The sequence below is a fragment of the Zea mays genome, chromosome 8, assembly GCF_902167145.1.
Source record: "Zea mays cultivar B73 chromosome 8, Zm-B73-REFERENCE-NAM-5.0, whole genome shotgun sequence".
Taxonomy (NCBI): domain Eukaryota; kingdom Viridiplantae; phylum Streptophyta; class Magnoliopsida; order Poales; family Poaceae; genus Zea; species Zea mays.
Window position 1 is genome coordinate 114,932,209 of NC_050103.1, and position 13,339 is coordinate 114,945,547.

Genomic DNA, 13,339 nt, shown 5'->3' on the forward strand with positions numbered 1-13,339 from the left:
TTCACAGACAACAATTTCACAGAGCCATCAAGTTCGCACATAATAGTTCCACAAAGACAAGTTTATATAATCAGTTCCACAAAGACATCTAAGTTCACACATAAGATGTTTCACTTCCTTAGCTACATCATAAGCCATCGCTTCCTCCTTTCCTTTGGGAGTGCCATCATCGACTCGAACTTGCATGCATTAGTGGTGAGGATGTCATAAAGCTCAAGTTTTGTGTCTTCATCAAGTCCATCAACCTCTTGTAGTGAGTCAAGAACTTCAACAGAAGAGGGTAGCTTTGGGCCATCATCTTTCAATGCAGCAGTAAGCATGTCAAACTTCTCACACCACATTGAGTTAAACGAACCATGTGACCATTGTCTTTTCGAACTGCTCGAGGAAGATACAGAATATAGCAGACTATAACTATTTCACAAAAGATTATTTCAGACTTAAAGAAAACAAGAAAACAAAAGCATACAACTATTAGCAAAGATTCCAACTTTGGTAATCAACTTTGAACACGTTTCGCTTGATAATCAACAAACATTTCACTAGCTTTGGTGTCTCTAAAATCACTCCATTCATTAGTTGATTGAACATGCGTAATCAGACTCATTTCTCCTTGATTTTTAGTAGGAGCACCAGAGATGACAATATCAACTTGATGTATTAGAACATTGTCCATATCTCTTTGCCTATCCCTTAAAAAATTATGCAATATGTAGCAAGCATGTATGATCCTAATCTGCAAAGAATAATATGGATAAGTCAATACACAATGAAAAACTAATGATCGAATTTCAATTGAATACCTACTATGTTATACCTGATTTTCTAAAACAAAATAAGAACTAGTCCTCAAGATTGCCCATCTCATCTTCAATAGCCCAAGAGTTCTCTCTATCACATTACTAGCTGTTGCATGATGTAGGTTGAACAATTCTCTCACGGTAGATGGATTGTTGCCTTGACTAGCACATTCATTCAAGTGGTACCATGTAGATCGGTATGGGGCAAGAAATCCTGGACCATTTGTATATCCAACATCCACTAGATAGTATTTATACCACTAGGAACAACAAATGAGTCCTCTCGTGACATGGCATTACATAGTATGCGTGAATCTGAAGCCAAACCTTCCCATCCAGCCAAGACATACATAAACTTCATTTGTTGATCACAAACACCTAAAACATTAGTGGTGAACCGTTGCTTCCTATTTCTATACCTACCTTGGTTAGTCAATGGAACATTCACATCGATATGTGTGCCATCTAGTGCACCTAAGCAGTTATCAAACCATTTCCACTTTGGATCCTCAAGTAGAGTGGTTTCTGGATCAGGAAGCTTGATGAACTCATGACTTAAAGATAGAATCCCTCTAAGCAATTCGTGAAGTGTCGACTGATTGGTTCAAGGGACCACCCATATGTGCTACGAGTAAGTCTCATTTTGGTGTTATGACCCACTATAAGCAGAAAAATTGCAAGCTTTTCTTCTACCGACACATTTAGGGTATCTTGTAGGCCACTCTTTTCCCATAAGGTAGCACACAAGTTAATAAAAGATCTCTTAGTCAGGCACAAACTGTCATAGCAATAGATATTTGAACCCTGATACAGATTGTGTAGCATTTGTTTTCTGCCCGCAATATTTCTCTCTTGAACTTCGTTAGCATCTACGATGTGTCTAGGTCTTCTCCGTTGATACCGGTTTGCAATTATAACCATAATAGAAACAACTAATACAACAACCCTCTTTCTCTTCTTTCTCTTCCTTTTAATTTCCTCCTCATTAGTATATTGGTTTGATATCTAGAACATGTAATTTATATGCAATTAGACATGCTAGTTGAAAGCAAAAGGCTCTAATGAAGAATAAAAAACACTACTAGTAGTAGCACAAGGTGCAAGAGGAGAAGTACCGCTGTGTAGCCATGGAGATTGAAGGATTTGTTGGAGACAGCTAGATGAAACTTGAGGTGGCGACTTGTGCAATAAATCCTAAAACAACAAAAAAATTAAGGACAATGAAAAAATTAAGGATCGATTTTGCCCCCACATGGAAAACAATTCCTAGTGACTGCATAGCATAAATTGTATCACATTCTGAATGAGATATCATGTGTACTTGAATACAATGAAGTAGCATAAATTGTTACATCAGTTTTGTGAGGCTAGTATGATCCTTTTTTCTGTGAGACTTGTTTATGGATCATGCACATGAGATGCTACATGTAATCAATCGACTATCTTATTTTTACAAATACAAAAATTGTGCACCTCGTCAAGTCATGGTCACTAAGGCCAAGCGATTTTGCAACCTTGTACAGCTCGTTCGCAGCTGCAACGGTAGGAATGGTAACACCGGTTCTGCCAACTGACTCTGGTTTAAAAATATTGTTTACCAAAAAAACAACTCACAAAACTATCAAAGACCTATCATGAATCGGCGGCAGGGCTGAAGCAGTAAGTCCATGTGTCGGTGTCGGTACATTCAAAGCCCTATCAAAGAGGTGAAGCAGCAAGGGTGGGACAACCCGATCAAACCCGTGCACGAGAGCGATATACAGAGAAGGGAGGCGCGTGACTGTTACCTTATTCCTCGGAGGGAGACTGTTGCTGCAGAGGGGATGTGGTGGCGCGAGCAGTGAGCAGAGCGGCATGAGCGGTGAGCAATGCGGGGACGAGCAGCTAACCCTAGCCACCTTTCTGACGCTTTCCGATGGGTGATGGTCTGAAATGAGTCAAGGCCAAATTTCTAGGGACAGGAAATGGACTGAAATGGCCAATTGAATTCTAAGGGGATCCAAACGGGCCGAGATATGTAATTTGATCTAATTTGGACCAATCCTAGGAACCAAACAGGCTGTTAAGGTAATGCATGAGTTTACATTGAAGAATGAATTACAGCCTTTAAAATCGTTGTCGTGATGCATGAGTTTACATTGAAGAACGAATTACAGCCTTTGAAATCGTTGTCGTGTGAGCCCGCGCGCGACAAGAAAATCTCATCAGGGCTCAAAGGTTTTGTAGCAAAATCTCTCAAGAAGTCACTTAATTCTCATACACACAAATCGATTTGATACAGTTTTGGTTATGTAAGAACACATGGGTACTGTACTAGTTTAATAATAAACTATAAAGAGATGAAGACGAATTTGACTTTTGTTACTGGATAGTGATGCATAAAGAGAATAAAACAAAGTTGAGGAGACAAAACAATCTAAGGTGCCTTCATGACCGTTCAAGACCAATTTCTTAGATCTAGAATGTGATTCCTATCAATGTAATATAGCTTCTTTCAAATCATGTAGGGCATCTCGTCCTGAAGACAAATAAAATGTTACATCGTTAAAAGGACAAAAAATGACCATTCTTTACAAAAGCGGTGCTGGTTTTCACGTACATAGATTATAATATATCGGTTCGGTCTGATTTACATGATTCAAACCAAATTCAGAATAATCGATCGTCAAGTTTCACAATTAGCTACTACAAAAGTAGTTGTTACTGCTGGCTACATGACTACAAGTTATTTTGAAAATGGCAGTGACAGGTTATTGGTATAATAAGAGACTATTATGCAAGTGCTCCCGATTTAGACTGTAACTACATTAATTCAAATCAAATTCAAATACAGTTTGAATTCTCAATTCAATTAGAATGCACGGTCAATAAATTTCAGGATGGTTGGAACTTGGAAGTTATTTATTTTGTTTATATTATTTATTCATTTATTTAGGCAAATGCACCACACATATTTCCTCTCAAGCATATATTTTAAATGTGCGACTAGTTTTAGAGGTTTATTCAAATAACCTATTTATTTTTAAGAGAAAGTAAAGTATAATATTTATCAAGGACTACTTTAATTCAAATATTTTTAAAGAGAGTTTTCTAAATATATAGTTCATGAAGGAGATAATCTTTTCTACTATTTATTCTTCTAGGTTTCAAACTATCCTCTAGTTTAATTTTTTGGATAAAATTTTGCATGACCAAACTTTTAAATGTTATTATTTACTTTAGCCAATATACTTTATCTATCTTTAAAATACCATTTAAATCAAATCTTTTTGAAACCTTTTATAACTGCAAAATAGGATTTTGGGTGTTACAACGGCGACCAATAACAGGCATTCAGAAACCCATCCATGACTAAAAAACTAACAAGAACTACCACAATGCTAGCTAACTAGTAGGGAGGCCCGGAATGGAGGCGCACTACAGGAATACTGAACATTCCCGTCGACCATTTTAATTCCCGTCGGCTAAAAAGCAGCCGACGTGCCTTACGTTAATTCCCATCGGCCCTGATTCTAGCCGACGGGATTTGGTTAACTCCCGTCGGCCCAGCCGCCATCCGACGTGCTTTATGTTAACTCCCGTCGGCCCTGACACCAGCCGACGGGGATTACTGCTTTATGGGCCGGCGGTCATCCCGCGCGACTCATTTCCTCTCTCCCTCTCGCTTTCCAAGCCACCACCGCCATTGCCGCCGCCCCGGAGAGCCGCCCGCCGCCCACACCCACCCCGACCTGCCGCCCACGGCCTCGGAGCGCGCCCGCCGCCCGCCCCCGCCCCTGGAGCGCCATCCGCCGCGCCGCCCCCGCCCCCGGAGCGCCGCCCGCCGCCCGCCCACGCCCCCGGAACGCCGCCCGCTGCTCACCCCCGGAGCGCCGCCCGTCGCCCGTCCCCGTTGCGCCGCCCGCCCCCGGAGCGCCGCCGCCACCAACGCCGCCGCCCCGTACCGTTGAGGTATATAATGTTTTGAATTATTTAATGTAAATGCGAGTGTTATTGTTAAATGTGTGTATAAATGTTTATTTTCGTCGTTTTTTATGGCCGACGGGAGTTAACTTTTATGTGATTAGAGTTAGTTTAGGGTGTGATTAGAGTGTGATTAGAGTTAGTTTAATATAACATGTGATTAGAGTGTGATCAGAGTTAGTTTAATATCACATGTGTGCCTTGATGTTAGGTATAAGTATTAATTCTATTATTATAATATATTTAACTTATGCTATTAAATTGTTGAATTTGATGTTATATATTGATTAGATTTAACTTATAATATTAGGTTGTATGAAGGTTTCGCTATTGATAAATTTAATGTTATTTATGTATATATATAGTTATTTATGTATATATATAGTTTTACTACTTACCTATAGATGTATGTGTTACATTTAGAAACGTGATATTGTCTCACTCACACTCTTTACTCGTACACACAGCCGCAATAATGGGTGATAGACGTGATTGAATGTATGAAGGTTTCAAGAAGGGTGGGTGTCACACAAGTGAATGGTTTGCCAAGACGCAGATGTTTTTGGACCATGCAGCTGCTTTGTCACAAATAGATAATATTAGGTGTCCATGCAATAAATGTAGAAATATGACGAGCCACACCAAGAGACATAAACAAATTGCGACGCGATGGTATGCATGGGCGACCTAATTTCATTATGTGGCTTCGGGACCATGTAAGTCTTAATTATGTGGCTCCGAGAGCTAATTTCAGTTAACTAATATTACAGAATTTGCTAATGCTTTGTGGCATAATTGACAGTTTGGGGAGGAAATGAATTTGAATGATGACTTACGTCAGTTATCTATTGGAAGCGTAACTGCCAAAAGCTATGGACGTTACGACATCAATGGATATCGCTTTCGTTCATGCATTTTCGAATTAAGTCATCCTATGGCCGCCACTCAAAATAGTGGAGTCGTTACTAGGGCAACCGACATGGAAGGACACGAAGCCTGCTATTACGGGAAAATCAAAAATATAATTGAGATTACATTTGCTGGAAATAAGCCTTTAGCGCTAGTTTTCTTTGAGTGTAAATGGTATGACCCGAAGTATTATAGGACCGAATTTGGGATGACACAGATCCAACCTGAAAAATTGCTTCAAGGACACGACACGTATATCCTTGCCCATCAAGAAGACCAAGTTTATTTCTCGACATATCCATGCAAAAAGTTGTCTAAATGGAGGATTGTGTACAATGTAAATCCCCGCGAATGTCTATACACTCCTGGTGAGGACGAATATCAAATTGGTCACCTTGAGCAGGTTGATGAGGTGTTTCAAGAAGAAGAGTTGCCAACTAGTTTTCATATTGATCCTGCACCGACATTAGATTCACTAGTTGCAGACGTTAACGACTTAACTTTTCCCGAGAGACGGAGAAGACAACCTATTAGGAGAAAAGTTACATGGCGACCTCTGCATAGAAGAGAACAAATAGATCCTGATTTTGATGATATTTAACAAGTAAAGTTGTTTTGTTATTTCATTTGTTTCTATTTTTTAATTATTATGTCATTTTTGATGCACTAATGAATAATTTCTTATTTTTTATGCTGGATGCCGCCAAAATCAAAGAAGTCAGTGAAGGGGCTGTTCAAGGGCCTGGGCCTTTTTCAAGGCAGTTCTTCGAGCAGCAGCAGACGTCGAGAGCTATTGAGCGCGGTACATGGAGATGAGGTAACATATCTTGTACAAATAAATTTGTTTACATATTTACAAATAAATCTTGAGTTGTATGTACCAGGATGAGCAGCACACTGAGGAGCAGCACATTGAGGAGGAGCAGCACAATGAGGCTGAGCAGCACAATGAGGAGGTGGAGCACAATGAGGAGGTGAAGCACGTGACATGGGACCAGGCCGCACAGCATCACCAGCCATGGGACCAGTGGGACCACCAGAGAGAGCAACAACAGGCGTGGGACCAGTGGGGCCAACAGGGCGAACCGGCTAACAACCCGATGGATGATGGCTCGGGAGGCTCTTCAGCGACACGCACACGTCGCTCAAGAAAAAGCCACTCAGTAAAGCCTTGTCACGCGATAGAGCGAGAGGCTGATAGGACTTTAATCATGCCACATGGAGATCGGTGAGTGTAATATATTAACTTATCTCATATAACTATTATGTGTATTGTTAATGTTTTTGTGTAATGCAGGAATTGGGAGGACCTGTTCTTTGACGGCAAGGGACACGACACTCAGGTTAACCTTACGTTGGGTTCTCTTTACCACCTTCACTACCCTGGTATAGTGAAGGTGTCAAACGGTGATACCGAGGATGAGGTGCTCGTCAGTACCTGGGACAAGTACAAGTTTAAAAAGGAACGAAACCACACCGATAGACAGGGACTTGTGCGTAATGACTTTTGGGTATGAATTCTTTATTATTTTTGTTATGTTTCTTAATATTGTAAATCTATGACTTATACCATTGCATTTGTATTCTTTTTGTTGTAGCTTCGATATCGGTTGCCTGACGGAGAGGATTATATGGGGCACGCTGAACGTGTCTTCCAAAACAATGCAAAGAAGCTGGTGAAGGTTGCCATATACTATGCGAGAATTTAGGCTATAAACCTGTATTTTCAAAAGCATCCGGAAGAAGCAGGCCCCTTGAATAAAAAGGAAGGGTCCTCAAAGATATATTTGACTGAGGATCAATATCGTAAGGTTAGTATTCAATTTGTTTTACCCTTTATATTGATTGTTGTGATTGATATAATATGTAACATTGTGTGTGCAGGTGATGGTTCCATGGATGGCGCCCGTGCCTGATGCGTACTATGCTTGGTGTCGATATTGGGCTTCCAAAGGCTTCCAGAAAGCGTCAGCGCATCACAGACAATGTCGAGGAACCAATCCTAACCACAAGTTTGGCGGTGACGACATGATACGAAAAGCTAAAAGAATGGTAAGTTTGATCTAGCTATGTCGATCAGCAAATAGTACGATTGCTTATGAATGTTTTTTGTTTATACAGGAAGCTACGAGTGGCCAAAAGCCTAGTGACATTGAGGTCTACCAGGAGGGCCACAAAGGACCAGACCCGAACAACCCTGACCAGCTCTGCAGCCAGACAGCCACAGATCGCTTGGTGAGTTTTGGCCCAAAAGTACAAACGTTCAAAGTATAGAAATTCCTGCATTTGTAAGGTTGTGAATGATGTATAGGCGGCATATGGGGAGGAGATGGTTCGTCGCCATGGCCCTGACTTCGACTGGCGCCATGAACCGGTGGATCCCTCGGTGGTGTACGCAAGTGGTGGTGGCAAAGCGCATGGACGATAAGCTCTAACTTATGAAATTATATGGTTGACACTAAATTGATTATGCAGTAATCACATTTTTTGAATCACTTATAGATACACACTCTTCGACAGATTCATTGACTCGTCGTCGGTGAGATCTCAGAGGACGGGTTCGCCTTCCCGTACCTCATGCTCTCATCGATCGAACGAACAGGAGTTGGAGATTATGAGTATGCGTGAAGAGATGAGACAACAACGCGAATTTATGGAGGCTTGCAATGCACATAACCAAGCGATGTATCAAGTGAGTACACATAATCCGAACTCTAAATTATTATATTTGAATACAACATCTTCAGTAGTAACACATATGTTTAACAGTTAATGCAGCAACAAGGCATGGCAAGAAATTTTCCACCGCCACCACAATGGAGCCAATTTGCAAACACACCAGTTCCGCCACCACAGTTCAACACCCCTCCGACACATATACCTGGACCTGGAGATTAGGGATGGATCCGGATATTTATTCGGATGTCATTTTTTTGGTCTTCTTTCTTCGATTGTGAACAACTAACATATAGAATTTGCTATGTAAATTTATATTCTTGTTTTTAGCATTGAGACTATTAATCTTCGCAAAAAAAAATAAACATCAAATTCATTCTATATCTTTTAAATAGTTCATATAAAACTCGGATGTCTATCCGAATACGGATTCAGATGTTTTTTCACCTTTTTTGTTGTAGGGAGAAAATAATGTACATAAAAAATTATACAAAAATTTATTTAAATACTTCGTAATATTCTTAATAACATTGCCAAAAATTAACTTTAAATTCTATGTATATCTATGCTAAAATATTATATTTGTGATACAAGTCGGATGTTTAAGGAACATCCCTACTGGAGATAGGGTACGTTTGATAAATCTCGATTAATTTATACACTTGTATAATTTTTGATATTTGCATTTAACATGTTGATATTTGCTAACTTGCATAGGTTACGCCCGAACCGGGTGGTAGTGGGTCTGATCCCGCAGCAGGGACTGGATTTGTTGACTCACTCTTCGCGTTCCCTCCTCCTGATGGTGGTGGCGGCAGCGGTCAAAGCTCTAACCACCCAAATGGTGGTTATCTCTAAACACTTGAACATGTTTCTTAACTCGTTAACTCTTGGTCGTACTTGAACTTATGTCATACTTATATTTCAATACTATGTCGTACTTGTTGACTCTATGTCGTACTTGAACTTATATTTGAAATGTTTGTGTAAACTATGTTGGTGGATGTTATGTTTGTAATGCGTGATTTGATTATGAATGTATGTGTTTGTAATGTGGCTGTTATGTCTGATTTATGTTATGTGTGTAGAAATAGTGACCTAATTTAGTGTTATTTTTATAGCAGTATAAGGTAATTCTCGTCGGCCCAGTTAATTCCCGTCGGCTATGGTCAAACCGACGGGACTTAATTAATAACTCCCGTCGGCCCAGTTAACTCCCGTCGGCCTGGGGAACCGACGAGGATTAATCGATAACGCCCGTCGGCCAGGAGAACCGATGGGGATTAATCAATAACGCCCGTCGGCCAGGACAACCGACAGGAGTTAGCCGTAATTCCCGGCGGCTAGTTAGTGGCCGACGAGAATTAATTATTCCTGTCAGCCACCGACGGGAATAACCTTATCCCCGACATCTGACGCATGTCGGCTGAGAACTGACGGGAATAAGCCTTAAACCGACGGGAATAACTTATTCCCGTCGGTTTAAGGCTTATTCCCGTTGGTTCCTGGCCGACGGGAATTAAGTGTTTTCCTGTAGTGGCGGTAGGCAAAGAGAACTTCTTTGCACTAGCCATCTCCTAAAGGTCAACCTCCAACCCAACTCTTCTAATAGCATCAGTAATACTGGGGCGCTTATTGTCAAAAACACAGCCATTGTGCTGCTTCGATAACGTCCAAACTCCCATAATGACTAGAGAATTGAGGTCATCCCATGCGATTCTGGAGACCTTAGTGCATAACATTCTCCACCATTCAAGGAAAGCATTATCCTCGGATTGGGGGGCAAGAAGCTGAAGGTTCACTTGATGAAGTAGTTTGAACCAAAATTCTCGAGCAAAAACACATCCAATCAACATATGGTCCAAGGTTTCTTGATCCTGATCACATAATGGACATCTCTACGGATGGTCCATGCCTCTTTTCTTAGCCTATCTGTTGTTCAAACCTTCCTGTGTGCGACCAGCCACATAAAAAACTTATTTTTTGGAGGAGCCCAAGTTTTCCATATTCTATGAAAGGCTCAAACTCAGAAGATCCAATAAAGAAACCCCTATATGCTTCCTTTGAGTAGAACTTTCTGTTTGCAACTATGCGAAAAAATGCTTGTCTTCAACTTAAGGTCTTAGAACAATTGAGTCAATTAAATCCCACAAGATGAGAAACTCATTGATAATTCCAACAGAAAGATATCCTTGAATGTCAGAAATCTAGCTCTAATTAGAGATCATGTAAGTGTAGAAAAGCTCCTCTAGAGACTACATCAAGGAATTGTGCATGGCCCTTGCTACACCAAGGTATGAGTGTTGTAACAATGTCTGCTCAGTTATAGCAAGATCAAAGGTAATTGATACTAGATCTGTGAAATAGTCCCATGCCACACTCAAAGTTTCCTTCTTATGCTTGAAGTTGACATCCTTAGTTGAAGACGGGCTGTATAAGAAATGGGAAAGAAAGCTAGATAGGATTTTGATGGAAGTTTTTCCTATAATTCATCTACACTTCGTACCCATGGAGCAAACCAAGATCTGGCTATTATAATCAAAGAAAATGAAAATAGCTTCCACTTCAAGGTATCTCGTGTCATGAGTTGAGTATGAAGACATGGACACATTTTTTCCATTTTAAAGGCTTGTTCGGTTGCATCTGGATTGAAAAAATTGGAAGGGATTAAATCCTTCCCTAATCAAAATTGAATATAAGAGGATTTAATCTCTCTTAATCTCCTTCGACCCAAACGCAACCGATTAAGACCTAAGTGGTCTCCTTTCTGGATCTTGATTATGTCTACTAAGAGTACACTGGTCACCGGTATCAGAGTTCATGTGTCATGGATAAGGGTCACAACTAACATCCTAGGAAACCTGGCTAGTAGGCGGCCTACTAAAATTTGTTTTATATGAGCATGCAAACTATATTAAATAGAAACTGGGAAAGCTAGTGGAGGACTACCTTACCCGAAAGGGGCAAGAGCAGTAGGGGAGTAGGCGTGTAGGGAGGTTCTCGGGTTGATTTAGCTACGACGGCGGTCAGACGGGAGATTCCTACATTGCTCTTCCTAGAAACTGTAGCAGGTTTTCTAAAGCTAGTGGAACTTTGTAAAGGCCTCGTAGTGGATCCCTAGCCATTCACCTCGGCAGTGTCTAAGGGCCTTGCAAACCTAGGCTAGATGAGATACATGACTTGTGGGTACATGGTACAACCTCTGCAGAGTGTAAAACCGGTATACTAGCCGTGCTCGCGGTCATGAGCAGCTCAAGACTCTTGCATGATTAATTTATGAAATTAAATTCAATTTGTCATTTGTATCGCATTGAGATTTATTATTAATTTTGATCTATTATTACTCTGGTTTGGTATCTACTTACATTTAGTAACTGCTAATAAAATTTGACCAACTTATTAAAAGCAACACTCAGCTTTAACCCTTTATTTGTTGATCAGCCTTACACTTCACATGAACTCCCACCTTTGGTGAGTTCATGCACATTATTCCCCACAACTTGTTGAGCTATGATCTTTTGTGAACTCACCCTTGCGATGTATAAACCCCCCATAGGAGAAGAACATGTGGTCCAGGAGGAGCCTTACAATGAAGAGTACGAGCTCATCTAGGTGGCATCTCCCAGTCAGCTTGTTGGCGCAAAGGAATAATATTTAGTTTGCTTTATTGTTATCATTTATTTTTTAAGACTTCCGCTATGTAATAATGATACTTGTGACATTTATATCTATACACTTAGTCATTATATGTGATTTTCTTCTTTGGCGCACATATGAGACGCACCCGGCTTTATCCCATAAATCCGGGTGTGACAGAAGTGGTATCAGAGCAAATGTTGACTGTAGGACGAAACCTAGATAGAACTGGACAAAACCCTTACCCTTATCTACTTACCTTTTGTTGTTCTACTCTGACTACTCTTATCTTTTCTATTATAATATAAGGAGGATTTCACACTTAGGAATCCTACATTTTTGACCCTTTAAAGAGATAGGAGACCTAAGACAAAAATTAAAATTATTTTCTCTATCTAAAGTGTTTGGATGATTGTTCTGATGATAAATGAATGATTTGGTTCTTTGATTGACTGAAATAGTATAGCAGGGCATTATAGCATGTACCACCATAAGGTAATATATTAGCATTAGTAGGTGACACACTAATCTACTTAGCTAATAAAACCCCCAAAGGATTGTGCCTTGTAGTTACTTGTCTTGTCTACAATTCTTTCTTACCATGTGTTTCTAACTCAGATGGTCAATACCAGGAAGGGAGGCGGAATCAATACCATGTGTTAGACAACAGCAAGCAGAAATGAATCCTCCAAATCCTCCACCAGCTGGGACAGATCCAATGGTTGCTGCTCAGATACAAATGGTGCAACAGATGGAAAATACTATGACGGATATGCAAGCTCAGATGTGGTAAGAACGTCAAGGGATGCGCAAGGAAAGGCAGGAGATGAGAGAAGAAATGAGGCAAGAAAGGATGGTACGACAACAACAAGCACCAATGCCTCCACCACCACCACCAGTTCCACCCTGGGACAAGCACCGAGAGTTCATGAGTCACAAGATCTCTATGTTTGCCAGCTCTCCAGATCCATTGCACATGGATGATTGGCTGAAGTCAGTGGAGAAGATGCTGAATATTGCTCAATGTTCTGACCGGGAGAAGGTGCTTTATGCTTCTGATCGTCTTACTGGCCCCGCTGCTGATTGGTGGTATTCTTACACTGCTGCTCATGATGCTGCCAATAATATCACATGGGCAGAAGTCACCACACAGTTCAGAAACTATCATATTCCTGCTGGACTGATGAATATAAAGAAGAAGGAATTTCTGTCACTGAAGCAGGGCAACATGTCAGTCAGCGAATATTGTGACAAGTTTATTCAGCTATCAAGATATGCTCCAGATGAAGTTGTGGACGATGAAAGAAAGCAGGAACACTTCATGGAAGGGCTTAATGGACCACTGCAGTATTCAC